Consider the following 22983-nt stretch of genomic DNA (forward strand, 5'->3'; position numbering starts at 1 on the left):
TCCCAGTATGGCCAAAGGAAAAAGAAAAAAATATATTTGGGGATAAGGACGTAGCTCAGTGGGAGAGTGTCTGCCCAGTATGTGCAAGGCCCTGGGTTCAATTCCCTAGCATTGCTAAAGATAAATGGTGTCAATGCCACTTAATCCATCTTACAGTAGAAAGGCTAAAAAGGGCCAAAGTCAAACTGCTAAACTATTCCCAGGTAACTGTAGTACAGCAACACCCTGAAGAAAACCCTTACCTTTCTACAGCATCTTAAGGACGCTATCAGAAAGCATACCACAGTGGACTCAGAGTCACAGGTGAGAGAGGTTCTCCTCAAAGATAAATTTCTAACACAGTCAGCCCCAGATATTTGTAAAAAACTCAAAGTCTGTGGCTAAAAGGAAAAAAGTCATTGAACCAAGTAACACAGCCAGCCATGTCTGTATATATAGCTAAGTCTGCATGTCTATTTGTCTGGGACCTTACTAACAAGAGAGACAAAGATAAGAGACATCATGACCTCATTGGTGTTCTCAGAGAAAGTCCCACCTGACTGGGGCCTGCATCCTGAACTTGCTACCATGGTGGACAGGAGGGGCACTTCTGCAGAGCATGCTTAAGGGGGACAGCCCAGGAGACAGCCCTGCCCCCAACTGGGACCCTGCCCTCTCTGCAAAGGTAACCACTGGAGGTCTAAGTGCCCCCATCTCCAGATGTATGCCACCTCCTCTGGATTGATGGGTCCCAGCCTCCTGTCCACACTCCACTTCTTGGCATCAATGTTGAGGAGCCATAATGGCAGAAAAGTGAAAGGTCATTTTCCTGCTAGACAGTGCAGTCCATTTCTCTGACTTACCTTTCTCTCCCGGTCCCTGGTCCAATGACAAAAGTTATCATTCAGGGCAAATCTGGCCAGCCCAAGCCCCTAGAGCATTAGTTTACCCGGCCTCTGGCCTGCTCTTGGGGAGACCTCCTCTTCTGTCACTCTTTCCTCATAGTACCTAAAACTCCAGTGTCCCTGCTGGGATGGGGTTTACTATCTCAACTAAAAGCTCAAATTCTCCTCTCCCCAGGCAGTTATCTCTGCTGCCCCCTCCTTCCGGAACAAATAGATCCCACAGTGTGGACTGATGAGATGAGTGTAGGGCAAGCCAGGACGGCCCTCCTTATCCAAATAAAACTCAAAGATCCCTCACCGTTTCCACACCCAAAACAACATTCCCTCAAGTCTGAGGGATGACAAGGCCTTATGCCTATCATAAATTCCTTAAAACAACAACGGATACTAATTAGTTGCTCCAGCCCCTATAATAAATTTAAAATTCTTATAAAAGTTAATTTTAAAATACAAGTTACAAAGTAAACAACTGGAAAGGATATAGATAGGTATTGAATGTATTGAGAAGTTAAAGGAAAAAGGAAATTTTTTTTTTTGGATGAGAAAGGATTTTATAAAAAAGGGTTTGTCCTAAAGATTGTTTCAAATAGGAGGGATAAGGACAAACAATCAAAGGGTTTAAAATGTTATATAAAGGTCTGAGTAAGTTTTAAAAGTGTATAATAAAAACCTTCAGTATGTGATAAAGTTAAAATTAACCAAGAGTTGCCTAAAAGATTGTTAGGGTCATGTCAAACTAAAATCAAATTCTCTATGTCTATAAAATAACAAGGTTATCTTAATATTGTTCTGCTCTGAGTAACATCTACAAAAAACTGTTACAGAGAAAGATTTTATCAAAGAAATTATTTGTGTTTCCTGCTGATCTTGTCAAGCTTGAAGTATTACTAAATCAGAGTTCATTTACATATTTGCTCATGTGTCTTAAATGACCACCTTATAATAGTGTTGTGTCTATACTTTATCTAAATATGGTACAAACATTTACAAAGTTATATAAAAAATGAGCTAGAGCTCTCTTTTATCCAAGAGTGTTACATTTAACCTAAATCCTGACAGTCAGCCCCTACCTCCCACAGGTCACCTACCTAGGTGTGGTCTTAAAGGGACAGACTCACTCTCTGAGTCATGAGGGAATCAATTCAATCCTCTGTTTCCCACTCCCCCACACCATAAAGCAGCTTAGAGCTTTCTTGGGAGTTACAGGATTTTGCAGAATCTGGATCCCTAGATATGTAGCCCTTAGCAGATACCTTTTTATGCTCCTTCTAATATTCCCATTTGGGTCTTACATAATAATTGCTCTCAAGATTGTTTCCCCTCCCCCAATATCCCCTTTGAAATAATGTATGGCTGCCCATTTCTCTTAAGAAACTTGCCTTCAACAGACCCTGCTGTTCTGGCTGACTCTCTACCTTATCTTAACCTTCTCAGGGAACTTCTCAGAAAGCATGCAGACCAGATCCTGCCCCACCCTATAACAATTTCTGTTAAGCCAGGGGATGTTGTTCTCCTAAAGAATTTTCTACCCTCTCCATTGGGACTTCGGTGGACCGGCCCTCATCTGGTCATTCTCACAACACCCACTGCTATCAAGCTCAATGAGATCCCCCAGTGGCAGCACCTCTCAAGGAACAGTTAGAAAAATGGAAAAGGGAGTTGGAGGACTCTTGGAATCCTCTAGGGAACAACATTTCACAGTGGTTCCCCTGGCCAATGCTCATCCTAATGCCTGTGTTTCTTGCTCTCCTACTCTTAAGCTTCCTCCCTTGTATCATAAAAACAGTACAAAGATTTCTCTTAGACACATGTCTGCTCTTGCTAATCAAAAGTTTAACCAGTTGTACCTCCAGGGATATCAACCTCTCCAATACTGTCCCTACCAGGACACCACAGGAATCTGAGGATCTTGCACCATACAATGCCCCCTGCCAGCAGGAAACAGCTAAGAGGCCAATGCTTTGCCCTAATTCCCAATCCTCAGCCCCTACCCTCATCATTATTAAAGAAAAAAATGGGGGAATGAGAGAGTAATAATGTCGCCATTTTGTGAATTGGCGGCCATTTTATCCTCAGGCCTCATTTCTTTGCCTCATTGAGTACCCGGCATGTGCCACAATGACCGACTGGGGACTCCCATGCATGCGCTAACTTCCTCAAGCTCCCTCTTCTATAAAACCCACACCTGGCCCAGAGTCAGCGCTGCACCATCTTTCCCCGGCCAGCCTGGCAGTTAGAGCCTGCCATTAAACCTTGCTCTTGGATGTGAGACTTTTCTCGTGAGCTTTCTTTGCAAGTGGCATTTTTCCTAATGCACAGGAAAGGACAAAGGATACAAGGAAATTAGAAGTCAGAGAGCAGGAAAAGCCATGGTGCCAGCAGAAGCAGTGAGCTCCGGCTATGGGAGGGTAGAAAACTGAGCCTCAGAAGGGACAGAAGGATGGCAGTGGAGGGACCATCTCACTGGAGACTGAGGACCCAAGTCACATTGTAGGGTGGTGAAGAATGAAGGGCAGGCCAGGAAGTATAGACAGGGAGACAGTGGAAAACTGCCACGAAGTTGGGCTGTGGAATAAAAGTCAAGGTTAACAAACCCCTTCAACATGCAGTTTCACTGTCAGGCCAAAACAGAATGTTAAAAGCCCCCAGGAGCCCAGTGCAATGTCCCCTGTGTGACATGGACCATCCATCCCCAAAATGCCTCTTCTCCAGAGCTTTGCAGTGTCACCAGAACAAAGGCTACACTGTTCGTACATCTGAAGTCCCTTTCCTGCCTGCCAACTGCTGAAAGTACATTTGCAAGTATAATCTGGTCAGCCATGTGTGGCAACCCCCTGAAGGGACAAAGTATGTCCTGTAAGCATCACTTAGGGTGGCTGGTCTGCCACAAACTTCATTCACCACGCTCTGAAAACATTCTGCACAGTGCACCATGTGAGCAGTGCAGCTCTGCCCTGGAAACCCTTCATATTTACACTTCCAACTCCCCAGATCCTTGACCTAAAGCTTGTTTGTTTGTTTTTAGAAAATAGTCATTCTTGACAAAAATCAACAGCAGTCTCCCTTCCAGGGTCCCTGCAAAAGGCTGACTTCCCTCTCTCCAACTACACCACTTCACAGTTTTGGGCACCAGCATTATAGATATCCATAGTACAAGGAAGTCAGGGAAAACAGAATTGAATTCCTTTTCTCCTCTCCACACCCCCCGCCCCCACTGGACACTCTCTTTCTCTCTCTCTCTTTAAGGATCTATCCTTAAAAAAATATATGCTCAGATTTTTCCTGCGGGGTTAAAAACAAGAAAGGCCATGATCAGAAGTCAAGATATGATAAATTGCCAGAAAAAGGTACTACTTACTTCCGTTCTTTCTTTCTCTTTCTCTTCTTTCTCTCCCCAATCCTCACAGCCCTCATCTCTTCAAGGAAGTCCACAGAGCTGGAAAGACCAAGGAAACAAAAGAGGTAAAGAAAATCTAGGGCTGGCAGAGTGGCACACACAGTAAGAGTGCCTGCCTAGCAAGCGTGAGGCCTTGATTTCAAATCCCAGTACCACCAAAAAAAAAAAAATTGGAAGAGAATCTAGGGCAAAAAACAACAGTGGGCACTTCCTGGCAGTGGATTTGAATATGAAAATAAGTCCTGACTAATCAAACACTGTGAATGTGATGCCCAAAGTCAGTTTTCCCCTACAGTGTCTAGCATCTAATATTTTACAGAACGAGGATGAACTGAAAATGTGCGTTGAAGACTATCTTACACCTGAGAAGAAACCAAAAATTTAGAGAAGTGAAAGTAACTAAAGCAGGCTTCCCTATTCGTTTTGAATGCTTGCTAACATGAGCTTTGAACTGAGGTACAGAAAGGATGAATTACCAAGGAGGGAGCAGGCTCTCTAATCCACTGCTGGCCGTGAGAATTGTGGGGCATGAGGGGGGCGGGTTTCAGGAGGGGGCCTGGGACACCACTGCCCCAGCCTGGTACCTCCCCTTCCCTGGGTACACTTATCCCACCTGCAAACCCTTCTCCAAGCAAGCTGATCACAGGAAGGCCTATGCCGACAGTTGGTCACACACCTCTCCCCCTTCCTGGGTTCTGTTGCTGCCTAGATCTTTTTAGATGTTAATTTTTCCATCTACTCAAAGGCTTTCAAAAGAAGGAGGATTTTAAGTAACAAAAGAATCAAATGGGGTTTAACTCCTGGCAAGCTGATACAAATCAGTCCCAGGAAAGGGACAAAAGCATGTGGCAGAACGGGTTTGGCATGGAACTGAAACTGCACGTACAAGAAAATGTTTGTCATGGAGGCAGGTCTCACTTCCAGAAGGAACTTAGCAAGGGACCCATTTCCCAAGATAGTTTATTTATCACAAGAGATTCCTTCCCCCTTCAGGTCTCCTTATCATGTCTCATTAGTGCAGGAAACAAGAATCACCAGAGGAGAACGTCCACATTTAAATACTTAAGAGTCATATCAAAGCAAGAAAGTTTTCTATGATTGAGTTTAACCAGACTTGTCCAAGACACAGGATTTGGGGTGACTTTTACCATGGAATTTTTTTCTTCCCGTATGAGAGTTTTGCTGTTAAGGAGATGAATCACACCAGTATCTGCTCACAACTTACTGGCTGAGATCCAGGCGACACTCCAGGAGGGGACCCTCTCAGGCCAGGACACACCGGGCACTGGGAAGATGGGAGATGTGTGGGCCACCCAGGCAACCCCCAGCGCAAGCCCTCCAAAGTCAACAAGGAATTAAGTGGCCTCCTTACTCAAACATACACAAAGGCATAAAAGGTAAAACTTCATCTGAAGAAATAAAACATTCCTGAAACTGTTCCCAGAACAAGTCTAACCCTAATCTAATTTTTCCAACCCAACTACCTGCAGCAGCAACTCCTAAGTGTTCTCATTCCCACAGACTTCTTTTATTACTTACGAAGTATAGCTAAGCACTATTTAGATATTAACAACAGTGTGCTGTATAGCTTTCACTGCAGGGCTTGCCCAAAGGTGTGTGAAGGCCTAGAAAAATATTTTCAGTGGGGCTCCCTCTCTATATAAACAATTTGAGTTGGCCACAACACCATTCTGGAATCCAGACCTTGTGCTCTGCCACCAGCTAACAGAGGCAGTCTGCTCACAGTCCTTCCTGGAACCCCGGCTTGGCCCATCCAGAGCTGCTCAGGCATCTGATCAACTCCCCGCATGGTGGGGTACGTAGAGGGGAAGATAGACCCATGTAGGCCTTTGTCAAAGCTCAGAGCACTCTACTCAGAGAGCTGTCAGCCCTAGGTCCTGAGAAGTGGGACCCCTGGCAGGCGCTCTACTACTCCAGCCATTTTTTTTTTTGCATGTATGTTGGGTATTTTCAAGATAGGATCTAGTGAACTATTTGCCCAGGCTGGCTTCGAACCAAGATCCTCCTGATCTGTCTGTAATCTAGGATTACAAGCGTGAGCCACTGGTGCCCAGCCACCACCCTACATCTTTATCTCATAAATATTCCTGAACCCTATATCCTTAGAGAGTGGATTTGAAACTTGCTCTCCATCTTCTCAGGTTTGGGCTGACTCATAATAAATTCTATTTTGTAAACTCACCATTTCAGTGCTTGGCATTTTGCACAAGGACAAAATGAGTTTGTCGAGGAGGCTGCTGTGGCTTAGATAGGATTTGGGTACCCCCAACAGCCAAGGGACATGAGGCTTGGTTCTCAGGATAGCAGTATTGAGATGTGGCAGAAGCTTTAAGAGGAGGGGCCTACTGAGGGGTCCTTAAGTCACTGGAGGCATGAGGTACTTTGTGTCCCTTTGGCAGTTCTTCTGAGAGGGTTGTTATAAAAGGAGCAAGTGCTCCTCTCATGCTTTCTCTCTGCTTCCTGCCTCGCCATATGATCTTCCACCACACGTGCTCCTGCCATCTGCCATGGGCCCTTCACATAGCCTAGACTATGTTTTTGGGCTCTCAGCCTCAAAAGCTGAGAACTAAACAGACCTCTTTTCTTTATGAGTTACCTGCCTCAGGTACTTCACTGTAGTGAGGAAAAGCTCACTGATACAAGTTCATACCTAAAGAGGAATCACTGGATCTTATTGAGCATATATTTTCAACTTTATCAGGCATTTTTAAATTATTCTCCAAGTTCCTACCACTTTATACTCTAATTAGTGTAAATTGCTTCATATGTAAATCAATGGTTGTCAAATTTTGAACTTTTGCCAATCTGATGAAAAATACTTCACTGTAGTTTTAATGTTCATTTTACTGATGATATAATTATCTTGTTATTTTAACATTTTCTCTTTTCTTTTGGCAAACTGTCTTTTCTATTAGGTTGTTTGTCTTTTTATATTAAGTCTTCATATATTTTGGATACTGCTACAAGTATGTGTGAGTAAAATGTGTTACACGTACCTTCTCAGAGTCAATGCCTCATTACTCTTTAATTTTGTCTTTTGGTGCACAGATTTTAAATTCAATAACAACAAGTTAGCAATTTTATTCTTGTTATAAATGCTTTTTATGACTTTTAAGAATTATTTCCATAACTTGAGGTCATAGCATTTACTTATAAAAGGTGAAAGTTTCTGTTTTTCCTTTTCTGATTTAATCCACCCTGGAATTGACTTTTGCTTACAATATGAAGACTCAGTCTTATTTTTTCCCAAATGAATAACCAGTTGGCTGGACACCATCCTTTCCACCTTAACCTTTCATGCCTCTCTGATGTTCACCATTTCCACACATACATGGGTATTTTTCTTTGCTTTATAGTCCAAACCATTCATCTCTTTGTCTACATCATCACCAGTATCACTATGAATTGTTAGACCATTATAATAAATACTTTAGACCTGGTATGATAATCCCAAATCTACCGCTTCTTCAAAAGCAGTTGCTTTTCTACAGAATTATAAAGTTAGCTTTTCAAGATTCAAGAAAACCCATTGATATTTTAATTAGAATTGAATTAAATTTGTAGATGTGTAAATTGATTGATTGACTACTTTATGGAACTGAGTTTTCCTATTTGCCTGGTATGTGTTTTCTCATCCTTTTACTTTCAACCTTTCGCTACCTCTTTTAAACAGCAAATAGATTTGTCATAGATCAACCTGAAAATCTTTGTCTTTTCAGAGGCAAGTTTGGTCTACCAACATTCATTATTATTATTGATATAATAATAATAAAGAAGTATCTCCTGTTTTGTTCTTTCTTTTACCCTGCTTATTTATTTTGCACATCAGGCTCTGCCCTGCTCTGAGTTCCTCCATATTGTATACAGCAGTAATTTTCAGGCTGTGTTTTAGTCTGAGTGACACCATTTTATAAAACAGCAGTTTGCTCCATTTCAAGTGCAAATGTGGAGGAAGAATGACTCTACATCTTGTTTGTACAAGTAAACAACCACCATCTGTCCAGCACCAGCCATGAGGCAGGCTGACAAATAACTTATTTATGCAAATAAAATATTATCACCTATAAACTTATCAAATTAAATCAGCAATTAAATAGATATATGGGCATATGAAAACCATATCAAAAAAGCCAGGCCTGTGAGCTTACTGAACATGCTAGACCAACAAATGATGCAACCCCCTCACCTGAACCACATAAAAGGAGAAGCACCTAACACTGGGGTGTGGTGGCACCCACTGACCATCACCAGACCCACCCCCAATGCATGCATCACACAGTCAATAGGTGATGGACTCCAATTCTGTCCCTGAGGCTTCCACTAAGCACCATCCCCCAGCTGGATGAGGCCCATTTGAATTGCTGCTTGAAATGCTATTCATCTGGACCCAGAAGCCATGAACCAGCTCTGGGCTTTAGCAGTCTTATGTGTGAACAGCTCTGTGACTGGATTTGCTATGTCGGTATCTTATCTAACTGCTTGCAGTGAATAGGTGTCAGCTCTCTGCTCTTGCCTTCAGTAAGGACCCTTCTGGAAACCTGCAACTGCTTTAGCCCTTTCTCAACCATTCTGTAACCAATACATAATTGTGTGAAGTATAATGTGTGATCTGAAAATTCATATTAGTAATTAAGATTGGAATAAAAAACCTGTAATTGCCAATGGCCATGAATACCAGGTGAAATCACAAGCACTTGGTGAGTTAAAGTCAATGAAATGGACATACCTTGTGAATATATTGTTATTCAACAAATTCTGACACTGTGGAAAGACTCAGACATGTCTGCCTGTGTTTCTGACATAGCTCACTCATGACATCTACCTTATTTTTAATTGATTGAGGGATTTAATTTAGTTGTTTCTCCAGTGTTTCACCAACACTGAATTCAGTAGTTGTCAAATGTTGTGCATCAGAATCACCCAGAAGGTGAGTATTTTATTTATACTTTCTCACGTTTTTCAGAGTCAGCAAAACATCTTGTTGAAAACCACCTTTCACTAGTTCCCTCTATTACTCTCTGCTAATGGGATTTTTATTAGAAGCATGTTCACATCCCATCTTCCATGTCACTTAACTACTGACATTTTTAATATCATTGTGTCTCTGTACTCTGTTCTGGAAAGTATTTTCAGCTGTTATCCAACTAATCCTATATTTAATTCTTTCTTTCCCTATCCATGTCAGATCTACTATTAAAACCACTTAAAGCTTTGTTGCCATTTAAAAAAAATGGTTATATTTCTTACTTCTTAGAGGTTAATTCAAGAAGAATTAATTTAGAATGTACACATATGTACAGGAAAGCAATGTGAGTAAACTCCCTGTATAGCTATCCTTATCTCAACTAGCAAAAAGCCTTGGTCCTTCCTATTATTGCTTATACTCTCTCTTCAACAAAATTAGAGATAAGGGCAAAATAGTTTCTGCCTGGTAGTGAGGGGGTGGGGGGGGAAAGAGAGGGGGAGGGGAGAAAGGGAGAGGATGGGGGGGAAGGGGGGAGAAATGACCCAAACATTGTATGCACATATGAATAAAAGAAATAAAAATAAATAAATAAAATAAAATCTTCCTAAAACAAATCTATGCTATGAGAAGTTAGGACAGTGGTTGCCCCTAACAGACATCATGGGTGAAGACAAGAAGGAAGCTTGGGACTGGAGATTTGGTGTTTGGTGCTTGTTAGGCAGGTGTTTTGAAAATCTATTGAACTGTATACTTAATAATTTGTGTTCTTGTTGGTGTGTACATGATATTTTACAGTATCTCTTTTCCTTTTTTGTGTGTGGTTTTAAATGTAACCAAACATGTTAAGAATATTTGTTTTACATTCTACATTTACTAAATTCCTAAGTTCTAACAAGTTCTTGCAGATTCTAATTTATTATGGCTTGGTTTTTTGTTTTTGTTTTTGTTTTGTTTTAAGTGACCTACAGCTTATGTATGGGGATCCTATAAGGCATAGATTGAGAGTATGTCCCACCAGAGGATCTGTCACATATCCAGAAGTGCTATCAACTCAGGTTCTTTAAACTAATTCCTCAAACCACTCAGTGTAGATTCAAACCCAACCCCAAAGAAGCTACTTTTCTTAGCCACCCTGAGCTCAGACAAAGGCAAGCTTCCTTGTTATTTCTCTCTGCTAAAGATCAGATTTTTTTTTCTTTAATTCAGTCCATTCTTTCCCTGAGGACCCAGCCCTGCAAGTGTCTTGGCCCCATGTGGACTTCTCAGGTCACCTCATTAGTGTGCATGAGTCCTCCTCTGTATCACCTACCAGGCCAACACGCCATCCAAACACTGGCTAATAAATCCAGTCTCTTTCCATTTGTGACCCCTGGGAATGTCCTTGACTTCTTCTGATCTCCTATAAGTATTTAGAATAACATCTGTTACCTTTAACCTAGCATTTTCTAGGTATTTTGAACTTAGGTGATTTTCATTTTTGTCTCTCTGCTCTGGTGGTAGAAGTAGCAGAAGATCCAGTCCAGTCCATAGCAGGATGTATCTTGGGAGCAGGCCAGGCTGATGGTTTTCCTGTGCAGCTCTAGCAAATCCAGTGTGCCTCGAGGGCCAGCAGTGGGGGCAGCAGCTGCCCAGTATCTTGAGGGAAGCTGACTGGGACAAGAACCACAGCTTTCCTGAATCACCGGGTGTTCTATGGTCACTCTTGGAAGGCCAGTGTGGATCCTACTCCTCTACCTTCCAGTGCTTTCTAAGACAATAATTCCCCTTGTCAAAGCTTTCTCCTAAAAACAGGAAGAGTGGTTTCTGCTATCTTCAGCTGTTGTTTCTCTGTCACCAGCATCATGAAGTAATTAATAAATATATGTAAAAGGGTTTAACCAAATTTGTAACTGAAGAAATGCAATTTATAGTAAGACAATTTTTTTCAAGTTTTTCATTTATTTCTACAAGTTTTTAAAGATACATTTCACCTATAATACTAGCAAAGATTCAGTGATAGTAAAACTTTGAAGTAGAGATGTTCCCTTTCATTATGCTACTAATATAAAATTTGCACACCCTTTCTTGATAACAAAGCTTTACAAATGTACTATCAATTTGACCCAGTGGCTCTACTTCTGAGGGACTATTCTAAAGGAATAAAGGAGAATGTGCACAAAGACTTAATTGTGGGACTGTTCAGTGAATTACTTCTCTGTAATTTTTAAAAAAGGGAATTCCTTTATGTTAAACAACTAATGGCTGGTCAATTAAACTATGTCACATGCATAAAACAGAACATTATATAAACTTTTAAAAAGGCTAAGAAGAACACTAATCGCATGGGAAAATGTTACCAATATAGTAAGTTAAAAGACCATTTATAAACAATGTGTACAACAGGAGTCCACTTTTGGTAAAAATTAAAAATTGATAAAATAATATTTTCCAAAAAGTTGGGGGTGGGGAGGGTTTGAGACATACCCACTATTCACTATGTAGTCCAGGCTGGCTTTGAACTTGCAATTCTCCTGTCTCAGCTACCCAATTGCTGGAATTACAGACATGAGCCACCACACCCAGCCCTATATTTTCAAAATATCAACAAATAACATGGATAACAGATATCATTCATACTATTTTTAGCAAAAGATGCCAAATATAAAAGAGTATATGAGAGCCGGGCTTGGTGGTGCATGCCTATAATCTCAGCACTCTGCAAGTGGAAGCAGGAGGATCACCAATGAAGTTCAGCCTCGGCTATGTAGCATGTTCAAGGCTAGCCTGGGCTACATAGTGAGACCCTGTCTCAGAATTTAAAAAATAAAAATAAGTTAAAAGAGTACATGTTGGTAAAAGTCAAAACAATGTTTACTTTCATGTGTTTGTAGAAGGCAGAGCAGTGTGGTGGTTAGTGTAAGCAGTGACTATTGACTGCAAAAGGAGCATGAGGGAAATGTCTACAGTGTTGGAAATATTTTATATTTTGAGGTAGTGTTGTGGACTGAATGTATCCCTCCCTCCAAAAATTTATGCTTACCTTCTTCCTGTCTTACCTGTAAAATCAAGATGGGTGACCAGGGGCTGGGATGTAGCTCGGTGGTAGAGCGCTTGCCTAGCATGCACGAGGCCCTGGGTTCGATCCCAGCACCAAAAAAGAAAAGACAAAAAAAAAAAAAAGATGGGTGACCAGAAGCTCTCCTAGAGCCACCTGCAAAATTTTGGTTCTAGGAGAGGAAGAGTGAGAGAAGAAGGAAGAGGAGGGAGAGAGGGAGGGAGGAGTTGTATTTTCTACTTTTTTTTTTTTTTTTACAACCAACGTGTGTTCTTTTGCAGTAAGAAAAGGAGGCTGCTTTGTTTGTGTTTTACAGTACTTAAACCACATAGCATAGCAGGAAGTGCACAGTACTCAAAAACCCCAGACTCAGCCTGTTTAGTTTTGATCTTGGATCTTAGTTGATTGGAGTGGCTTCAGATTTCAGACCTGGCCTGGTCCATGATGATACTGGATAGTTTATCACCTTTAAGACTGTGCAAGTAACATGAGTTTGTAGGAATCTTTTTTCTTGAAAAAAAAAGTGATTAATCAGGAACTGAGAGAAAACGTACACTGTGCACTGGCCCCTGCGTGAGCAGAGGGTGTTGGGCTCTCCAGCACGGCACACAGGCTGGCCCGGGAAGAGCTGTGGAGAGGAATGTGGTACCTCAAGCTACAAGGCCCTCTGCTTCCTAGGCCTTGGTTTCCCAGGCCCTCTTCCCTTGCAACTCCGTTCCCAGGAAAGGCTCCGCAGACTCTTCATGCTGTGTCTGAAAACAAGTAGACAGTGATCAGAGCCCCAAGGAGGCTCAGAATCTATACAGAGTATCTAGCTATAGATTATTTGCAAATAGAACCAACTGCTGCACAGATTTTTTTTTTTTTGGTGGTGCTGGGATTTGAACTCAGGGTCTCATGATGCTAGGCAGGTGCTCTACCACTTAAGCCATGCTTCCAGCCCAGCACAGACATTTGAATGATAGAATAAAAAGTGTGTCATACATCCTCAGTTCATTCCACACAAGCTCTCATCTACCCTGCCACTCTGAGCCTCTGCTGCAGCCTTGGCCAATCCCCATCCCCACCATCCTGTGACTGCTCCAGACGGCCCATAGCTGTCGCCAAAAAATCATGTCAACATCAGTCAGACCCTATTCGACACTCAGCTTGTGGCTGAGGTTGAGGTAACCAAAGAGAATATTTCAAGAGGCCTAGGATGACTCCAGTAGCTTCCCTGTGAGAGGTGGGCTGATCAAGTTCTAGAGAGATGCAAGCAGTTAGGACAGGGAGAGACATAACTTGCATAAGGGCTTGGAGGCACGAATAGGTTGAAATTCATCTGGCTTGCACAGGGACTTTTATATAGAATCTTCTCCCAGGAGCTATTGTAGACACTCAAGGCACACTTCTGAAAGGACAGACGGAAGAGCAGGGATTGAAGAGCATGCTAATTCAGATTTTTATCTAGGATGTGAGGTCTAGTCAACTTCACGCTTCCAAGCACCTCAGTGTTAAGTTGAAATCATAACTGAGAAAGACACACCTGTGCAGGGCAGATAAGATAGGGTGATGAGGAAATTAGGTTTTAGGCAGGAGAGAAAGGACTTATGGGGGGGGGCTATAAAAAATATTATGAAATAAAAATCATTGTATTATAGTGTCTAACTGGATGTGAAGGGTTCAAATAAAAGAAGAATCAAAGATGGTGCTGACATGTAAATCTGGGGAAATTCGATTCACTCTCCTACTACTTTCTCATTCATTCATTCACCAAACATTGAATTAACACTTACTACATGGCCTGCCCTATGCAAAGAGCTAGAGAGTTAAAAGACAGATAAAAGGAATAGTGTCTGCCCTCCAAAAGCGCAGAGCCTAGTGTAAAAGAACAACTCGAGTCAACAGCCAGGTGCAATACTGACGTGAATATACAAGGCTAGCACTAGGCCCGGGGTGTTGCAGAACACGGAGGAGGAGGGTCTGCAATCCCACCTGACAAGTGCTCCCATTACACCAACACCCTGCCCCACGCTAACTCGCTCCAGCAAGGCTTTAGAGAGAGCAGAAAGGTGGGAAATCTCCATGGAGCAGAGCCCTGCAGGTGAGGAGTCCCAAGAAGCTTGTTGCCCCTTCCTGAGCAGAAGGCATGGTGGGAAGCAGACAGCACCCTTGTGATTAAAGCAGGGCTTAACTTTCACCTGCCTTCCTCCCACCATTCTGCAGATATTGCTGGATCCTGGATGTAGCAACTGGAAAAGAAAATTCAGTCTGCACTTGTTTTGCAGATGAAGAAACTCCCTTGGCAGTGTTTCTTTCCTTCATACCTTTCTACCTGTTCTGCCAACAGAACTGGGCTGGGTCACTAGAAAGTGGAGTGATAAATACATAAAAAGGAGCTAATGAAGTCACAGGCCAGTGGTAAAAGCTGATAATAACTTAATGTGTTTTTCCTTCTAGGGTCATTTACATTTTATTGCAGACAATATTTTAAAGCCTTTGATAACAACAATGGAACAAAACAAACAGAAACCAGGAAAGAATGCATGCCCCCAGGTGGAGAGTCTGGGCAAGGGCATTGGAGGGTAAGGATAGAGGGCTGCCTGCAGTGGGCAGGGAGTGCTTCTCACACTTCACCCTCCAAAAACAGGTCATGCCCTCTTGACCTCTGAATGCCCTGGATGTTTGAGGGGCAGATGAGAAATAACAGTGAGGACAAGAGAACATCAGAGAGACAAAAGACAGGAGTGATGGTAACCCTCTACCTCTCTTTCCTAATATTGGGATTTGAAATCATTTCAGAAATGATGTGGAATGCAATGTCAGTGCCTATCAGTGATTTCGATCCATGATTTCAGTCAGAAATCCTGTGACACATCCAAAGATTGGTCCTCTGTTCTTCAGAGATAATCTTGAGGCCCTGGGACCTGCTTCCCTAGGGCAGCTTCACTGGGTTCTTTGGTTCTCTGGCCAAACTTCTTCCCCCAATAGCATACAATGTGTGCACCACAGGTCCAGCCAAGGGGACAGAGAAGTAGAAATCTAGTTCACACTCAACCCGCTGTACCCTAAGACATGGCCAGGTCAACATTCCAGACGAAAGAGCTCCTGTTTTAGTGGTCTGACCAAAGGAATGCCTATTGCTGATATGCAAAGGTACATAGAGGTTAGGTGCATCTGTCTACCTCGTGGCTCCTTAGAGTCTTCAAAAGATTCAAGTTGACATCTTTGGAAGTAAGTAAGGAATCCTCCGTCCCTCAAAGAGCCTGTGTCAGACAATACTAAACAAAACACAGCATTGAATTTTTAAAATGCAGTGGCGAGGAATCTCCCTCATCCTTCCAAGTTCTTTGGAGAGTGTCCACACACTAATTCCTTTCAATGCTGTACTGGAACCCCAGACAGTGCAGTAAGCAGAAAAAAAGTGAAGGGATTCAGAACATGCTGTCTTCAAAATGCCCAGATTGTGCTGACCTTACAGCAAGTGAGACCCTCTCCTTCAAAATTAATTAATTAAATAGAGTATGGGCTGGGCATGTTGGTGCTTGTCTCTAATCCCAGCTACTAGGGAGGCAGAGATAGAAGAATAGGACTGAAGCTGGCCCCAGACAAAAACTGAGATATCCTACCTGAAAAATAAAACAAAAAGGGCTGGAGGTGTGGCTCAAGTGGTAGAGCACTTGCCTAGTAAGCACAATACCCTAAGTTCAAACCCAATACTGCCAAAAAATAAATTAATAAAATAAAGCATAAGTTTTCCTTAGTAAAAGTACTTACAACAGGAAGAGAGCTACTCTGGGTCAAATTTTCTCCCCTGAAAGACCCTACCTGCTTAACCAGGCAACCTTGATTCACCTTACATTTGCTCTAACTTGCTCTACCATCCCCCCAGAACCACAATGCCCTATTCTGTTCTGGAGCTCAGGATGACACATAAGCCTCAAGCATCTGTCTACTTCCTGTGTCTCATATTTTTGTGGGACTGCCATGCATAACTACATAATTAAAATAGTGTTTCTCCTGTTAATCCGTTTTATGTTAATTCTCAGACCAGTCACAGACCTAGAAGGGTAGAAGAAAGCAATTTTTCCTGCCCTACAAAACAAAGGTATAATGATTTGACAGGAAGAAGTAAAGCTGTACTTACTTGCAGATGACATTTTTACGGGCTGGTTTGAAGTGTTGCGGGCCTGTGTGGAGGGTCCTTGCCTTCACAGGCCAGAGAACTGGCTCATGAGGCAGTTGATTGACTTATAAGCCAAAGCTGGTAGAGGAAGTAGGATTTATTAGAGAGAAAGGAAAGGCTGCAGCTAGAGCATGCAGTGGAGCCCAGATACCAGTAGCTCGCTGCTCAGGTGAAGGCTGGAGTTGTTATGGATGTTTTAACTCCGGGTTTGGGTAAGGGTTAGGTGGGCTCTTTTCATTGGCAGTGGATTCGTGGGCTTTCTTAGGTGAACTGGTCTGTTTGCCCCTTGTTGGAGGAGGGGAAACAATCTTGAGAGCATTTTGCTCATCAGCCCTGTGGCAGATCTATCAGACCTTGCATCTCCTCTTCAGGGTACAGGAATGCAGGTTTACAACTCCTCCTCAGGAAGCAGGAATGCAGTGCTCTCCATGCAGGGATGGGATACCCACTCATCTGCCTTAGGTCTCCAGACCCAACGACATGGTTATAGACGTAGGAAATGTAAAATAAGTCATAATCAGAATTAATAAAAATTCATCAAAGTCACAGACTGTAAGTTCAATACAGAAATTCACTTGTATTCCATATACCAATAACAAAAAATTAAAAATGAAAAAAATTAATAACCATTTATAATACCACTAAAAATACTTAGGAACAAATCTAATCTCTATGCTGAAAATTGTAAAACATAAAGGAGGCCTAAATGAACAGAGAGATACTCCAACAGAAAGAAGGAAGAATAAAGGGGGGTGTACTGTGGTAAGGTTTTTACTGTGAAACCAAAATTTTTGAGACCAAGGGATCTTTGAAAGGGTTTATTGACCCACTGCAGAAGCCAGCCAGTAAAAGAACCAGGTCCTCAGACAAGTTCCCACAAACTACCAGAAGCAAAGCAAGGTACCAGTTAGAAAAATGTTCACTGGGCTGGAACTGAGAGCATTTTTAATAATAAAAAATGACAACAAATTATTCATATTGACCATTCATTGGCTATAAATAAGAAGGGCAGGATGACATGGAATAGGCAAAGCTTTGGGATGGAGAGCAGTACATAGAAGATGTAGTTATTGTTCCTGGACTGGTTAAGGTAACAGTCTGGGATGTTTATATACTATTGGGGTATATATAAATGACCATAATGTGACGTAAGTCAAGATTTCAAGTCTTTTGTTGATTTGGGGCCATAGCTGTTACCTGATTTACTTCTCATATCCCCATTCCACCTTCATCCTCTGGCCCTTGTAATTAAGTTAAGGACATTTCTGAATTTTTCTCTAATTACAATATTATATTTGAAGTGATAAAATGTTAGTCCTAAATAGACTATGAGATGTTACTCATTATAATGCCTAGAGCAATCACTAAAAACACATACAAAGAGGTAGAATGAAACTCAATGGTTAAATTAAGAGGGAATACTAAGAAATGTTCACACAGTCCAAAACTAGGTAAGAAAGGGGAAATAAAAAATTAAGAACAGAGGAATAAATAGAAAGAATAAAAATTTATGACCCTAAATCCAAACATATCATTTAAATATAAATGATATATAAACAGCAATCATGAATTGTTTTCTGTAGAGGGTCAGATAGTAAATATTTTGGGACTTGTCAGCCATGTGGTCTCTGCTTTGACTATTCTCAACTCTGCTTTTGTAGCAGAAAACAGCCTACATAAACAAATGAGCATGACTATGCTTTAATTACACTTTATTACAAAATAGGCAGCTGACCAATTTGACTCACAGGTATTTTTTGATGACCCCTGATCTAAATACACCAATTAAAAGACAGAGATTTTCAGGCTAGAATTTTTTAAAGACTAAACTATATGCTGTCTACCAAACAACACACTCACATGGATATACACATGCACTCACACACATATACAACCCACCTTACATACAGTGAGATAGGCATGTTAAAAACAAAGGATTGTGAATAGATGTCACATAACACTAGCCAAGAAAAGTTCAAGTGGTTATGTGTTAGTTTGAAATGAACCCATAGGCTCAGGTGTTGAATACTTGGTCCCCAGTTGGTGGTGCTATTTTGAGAGCTGGTAGAAAGTAGGAGGTAGAGTCTAACTGGAGGAATTAAGTCACTGGGAGCAAACTTTTGAAGGTTATACCTGGTCCCAGATCCCTTCCACTCTCTGCTTCCTGTTCACCATAAGGTGAGCAGCCTCTGCCACATGTTCCTGCCACCATGATGTTCTGCCTCACCAGGGGCCCAGAATCAACAGAGCCAAAGACTATGGTCTGAAATTTCTTGAACTGTGACCCAAAACAAATAATTCCTCCCTTGAGTTTTTCCCTCAAGTATAGATATAGCTAAAATACTATGTTAATATCAAAATAGATTTCAGAGCAAGAAAAATTACCAAGAATGAAAAGGGACATAATTGTTGAAAGATACTTCTCCAAAGGCCCTTTAATTTCTAAACATCTTGTGAGCAGAGGCAACAACACCTTGGACCCGGAGTATCTTCTCAAGGTTGTTTATATAGTCAACAGCATTGGAAATAGAAACAGTCCTTCTATCCAGAGCAAAGGGCAGGTTTATTTTCAATTCAGTAATGTCTCCCTTCAGGCAAAGGTCAAGAAGGCTTACTGTCTGGTGTAAATGTTTGGGCTCCCTAGTCTCAGGGATCCCCTCACACAATGCATGGGCAGTGCCATCTGGTCCTCTTCTCATTATTTTTTGGGAGGGAACTCAAGAAACTGGTACAAATGCTGTTACTGTGCCAACTACTCTAGTGAGTGATAAAGTCCTGACTTGTCCCAGACCACTTGTGTCTTTTTCCAGCACCTATGAAACTATGGCAAGTTAACTGGAAAGCTTGAAAGTCCGGTGAAATCTTACAATCTTCACAGTTCATGCAAATGATAAAAGGTCACTAATGTAACAGCCATCTTATATCAGTACGCATCTAAAACATAAAGCTTCACAATTTCTGAAAATGAAAGTCAATAAAACGAAAAAGAGGCAATCCACAATTATTGGTAGAGAGTTCAAAACTTCTCTCTTGGTAATCAATAGAACAAATGAAGTCAGTAAGAACACAGACCTGAAAACCATCATCCATCAATAATCTAGAGTATTTCAGTCAACAAATTCTTCCTGAGGAACATTCACCAAAATAAACCATATTCAGGGTCATAAACTCTGATACATTTGAAAGAACTCAAGTCTTATAAATCAGAAATCATAAGAGAAAGATAACTGGGAAATCTCCAAACTTAAAATTTAAACAGCAGAACTTCTGGTTTAAGCTGCCCACGCCACTCATTAGGGGTGTTCACACTTTCATGGGTTTTTATCTCCAACAACCTCACCGAGGCTGCAGGCAGGGGAAGGGAACAATTTTGAAAAACACTCAGAGGGTTCTCCATAGCAAAGACCTGCTTTCTAAGGGAAACTAGTTTATCTGAGTCTTATCCCATCTGGAGGAATGGCAATTAGCCAACTCCAGCCCCTCTAGCCTTCTGGTCTCAGATAAGGCAACAGGAAAAAAAAAGTTAAGAAACTCTCCCGAAGGTCACAGCTCAGGAGCCGCTAAACTACTGAGTTGTAATCATACCATTAGAGAATATAATCTTCCTTCCCTCATACTGCCTTATCAACAGAGTTAAAGTGTAAGAGGACTACCGCCAAGAGAGCTGCCACCAGACTCCATTTAAGAAGGAGTTCTTAGGGTAGCCCAAAGACAAGAAGAAAAAAGGAAACTAGGAGCCTCAGACACCTGCAGATTTAGCAAACATTAAACACAGGCCAGCTCCCGGTAGGATTAACATAAATCTTCACAGTAAAAGCCTAATCACTTCAGTCCCTATCACCTAAGGACATGACATGCAAGAACACACAAGAAATATAAGCAGAGAGATCAAAACTCACTGAAACCAGAGTCCCAGGCCAAGTGCCTGACTCCAGGGGTTCTAACATGTCAGATCTGCCCACTCCCCCCAATACATCAATTAAAGAGATGAGTAGTGATGAAGGGCAGAGAAAAAGAGGTATATTTAATGCACGTGGGAAAGTAAGCACTTCAGCCCATCTTCGGGGAACTGACATGAACTTTAGGTTTAACTAGAGGAAGAATTGGGGCAGGGGGCAAAAGGTGTGTACAATCAAGCAGTCCAGGTCAAAGGTGTGGCCAGGTGGTGGTGCGGGGTGGGGGGGGTTGTCAGAATTGGTCACGGCGGGGGTGGGGGGGTGGGGGGGGGAATTTGTCACCTTAGGAAAATCATCAGTGCCTGGGGGTAGATTCCATTCTTGTCACAAGATGTTTATCCATCAGTCCTGTGGTTCCTGGAACCCAAGGTGACTGCTGGAAAGAATGGTTCAGAGCAAAGAAGACAGATGCAGAAGTTCTGCTTTTAGTTACTTGTGGGCTCAAAAGAGGAGTCAATGCTTTTTAGCAAAAGTGGTTTCTAAGTACCTGTTATAAAAGAATGAATCAGAAGGAAACACTAAAAATTAAAAACATTTTAACCAAAATGAAAAATGTCTTATGCGATCACAAATTGGACATGTCCAAGGAAGGAATCAGTGAGCTATAAGATATATTGATAGAATCCTCCCAAATTGAAATGCCAAAAGAAAAAGGCATAGAGAAAGTTACACAATACCCATGCTAATCCAAAGAAAGTTGGGTTGGCAGTGGTGGTGTGCACCTTTGGGCTACACACCAAGGTGTGGAGGCAGGGGAAGAGCAAGGGAAAGAAATCCTATTAGGGGGGTTGCTCTCAGGTGACACTGAAATTAAATTAGAAATTAATAGCACAGATGGCTAAAAAGCAGAAAATATTTTGAGATTAAACAACACAACTAAATAACACGTGGGTCAAAAATGTCTCGAGACATTTTTAAATGTTTTGAATTAAATAAAAATGAAAAGGTAACGTATCAAATTTTGAGGGATACATTAAAAGCAGAGTGTAGAGGGTCATTTATAGCACTGAATGGATATATTAGAAAAGAAGAAAGCTCTAGTAGCAATAATCTGAGTTTCAACCTTAGGAAACTAGAAAGGAAAAAAAAAAAAACCCACAAACCTAAAGCATGCAGAATAAAAGAAGTGACAAAACTAGAGCAGAAAACAATGAAATTGAAAATAGGAAGTTCATAGAGAAAAATTATCAAAACAAATACTAGGAATGAAAGTGAAGGTTATCACTACAAACCCCATAGACATTAAAAGGATCATAAAGTTATGGTATAAATATCTTTGTACACACAACTTGACAACCCAGATGCATCGATTCTTTGGTTGCCAAAAACTACCAAAACTAAATAGAAAACTTAAATAATCCTGTATCTATTAATTTAATTGTGCCTAAAAGTCTTTCTTAAATCTGCAAAGAGTGCCTGCCTTGAAAGCATGAGGCCCTGAGTTCACACCCCAAACCACCAAAAAAAAAAAACAAAAACAAAACAAAACTGCAACCCTAAACTGTTTCCTTACCAAATTGTATGAAAGATTTAAAGAAGAAATAACATGATAACTACACCAGAAAATTGAAGAAAGAATGCTTCCGAACATATTCTGTGAGATGAGCATTACTCTAATACTGAAACCACATAAAGTATAAGAAAAGAAATATCCTTATGAATCAAGGAATCATGACTCAATAGCTCTCATGAACACAGGTACAAATTGCTATCACATTGAATATAGTAATAAAGAATTATATACCATAGCCACATGTGATTTATCCTGGAGATGCAATATTTAAAAACTGATAAATGTAATTTGTGTCATAATCCTATCAATTGATGCAAAAAATCTGACAAAATTCAGTAATTCAATAAGAGCACTGAATAAATGAGAACTAGAAACTCTTAACCTAACGAAGCACATGGCCTTCTCAGTGGGTCCCCCCAAGTGTTCCTGTGTTGGGGTTATGCCCTTGGAATAGACTGTGAAACCCCAGTGTCTCTGTATTCCAGTTGGTGCTATGATCTCTTGCTCTCACAAGCATCCTGCCATGATGTCATTAACTCTCACCACAAGCCAAAACAATGGGGTCTCCTGCTCTTGGACTTTGTATCCAGAACTCTGAATTAAATAAACGCCTTTTCTTTATAAAGTTAGCTCGCTTCAGGTATTTCATTGTAGTAATGAAAAACAAACTACTATACACACCTGCGGAAAAGCCTATAATGAACACATTTAATGTGAAATGTTTCCTTCTCCATAAAATGAGGACAAGACAGGGATGTCCATCTCCCCCCTCCTGATCAACACTGCACAAGATGTCCTATCATGAAATAGGGCTTAAAAATTAATAAAAGTCATACAGATTGGAGAGGAGGAAAAAAACTGTCCCTGTTCACAAACAACATAGTTTTCTATGTGGAAATCCCATGAATCCTATAAAAACCTTCTAGAACTAATAAGTCAGTTTAGCAAGGTTGCAGTAAGGTTAACACCCCCAAACCAACTAACTACATTTCTTCACAATTATTGGTAATGAATATTTAGAAACTAAAATTAAGGAAAAAATATATA

The 22983-nt window shown here is 41.2% G+C and overlaps 1 long non-coding RNA gene across 16 annotated transcripts in view; it reads right to left on the reverse strand.

Annotated features, from left to right (window-relative positions):
• The window catches only part of LOC141422604 (uncharacterized), a 182860-nt gene that overhangs the window by 149635 nt on the left and 10242 nt on the right, over window positions 1-22983 (reverse strand). For 13 of the 16 annotated variants that reach the window (XR_012447287.1, XR_012447305.1, XR_012447295.1 and 10 more), the window contains exons 2-4: window positions 12952-13054; window positions 12304-12379; window positions 4243-4320 (exon numbers count right to left, since the gene is read on the reverse strand). This is a non-coding gene — a long non-coding RNA (uncharacterized lncRNA). Of the gene's footprint in view, window positions 1-4242; window positions 9679-12303; window positions 12380-12856; window positions 13055-22983 lie in introns of those variants that run through there. The other 3 variants (XR_012447297.1, XR_012447289.1, XR_012447307.1) reach the window with 3 other exon arrangements.

The sequence above is a fragment of the Castor canadensis genome, chromosome 1 (genome assembly GCF_047511655.1).
Source record: "Castor canadensis chromosome 1, mCasCan1.hap1v2, whole genome shotgun sequence".
Classification (NCBI taxonomy): domain Eukaryota; kingdom Metazoa; phylum Chordata; class Mammalia; order Rodentia; family Castoridae; genus Castor; species Castor canadensis.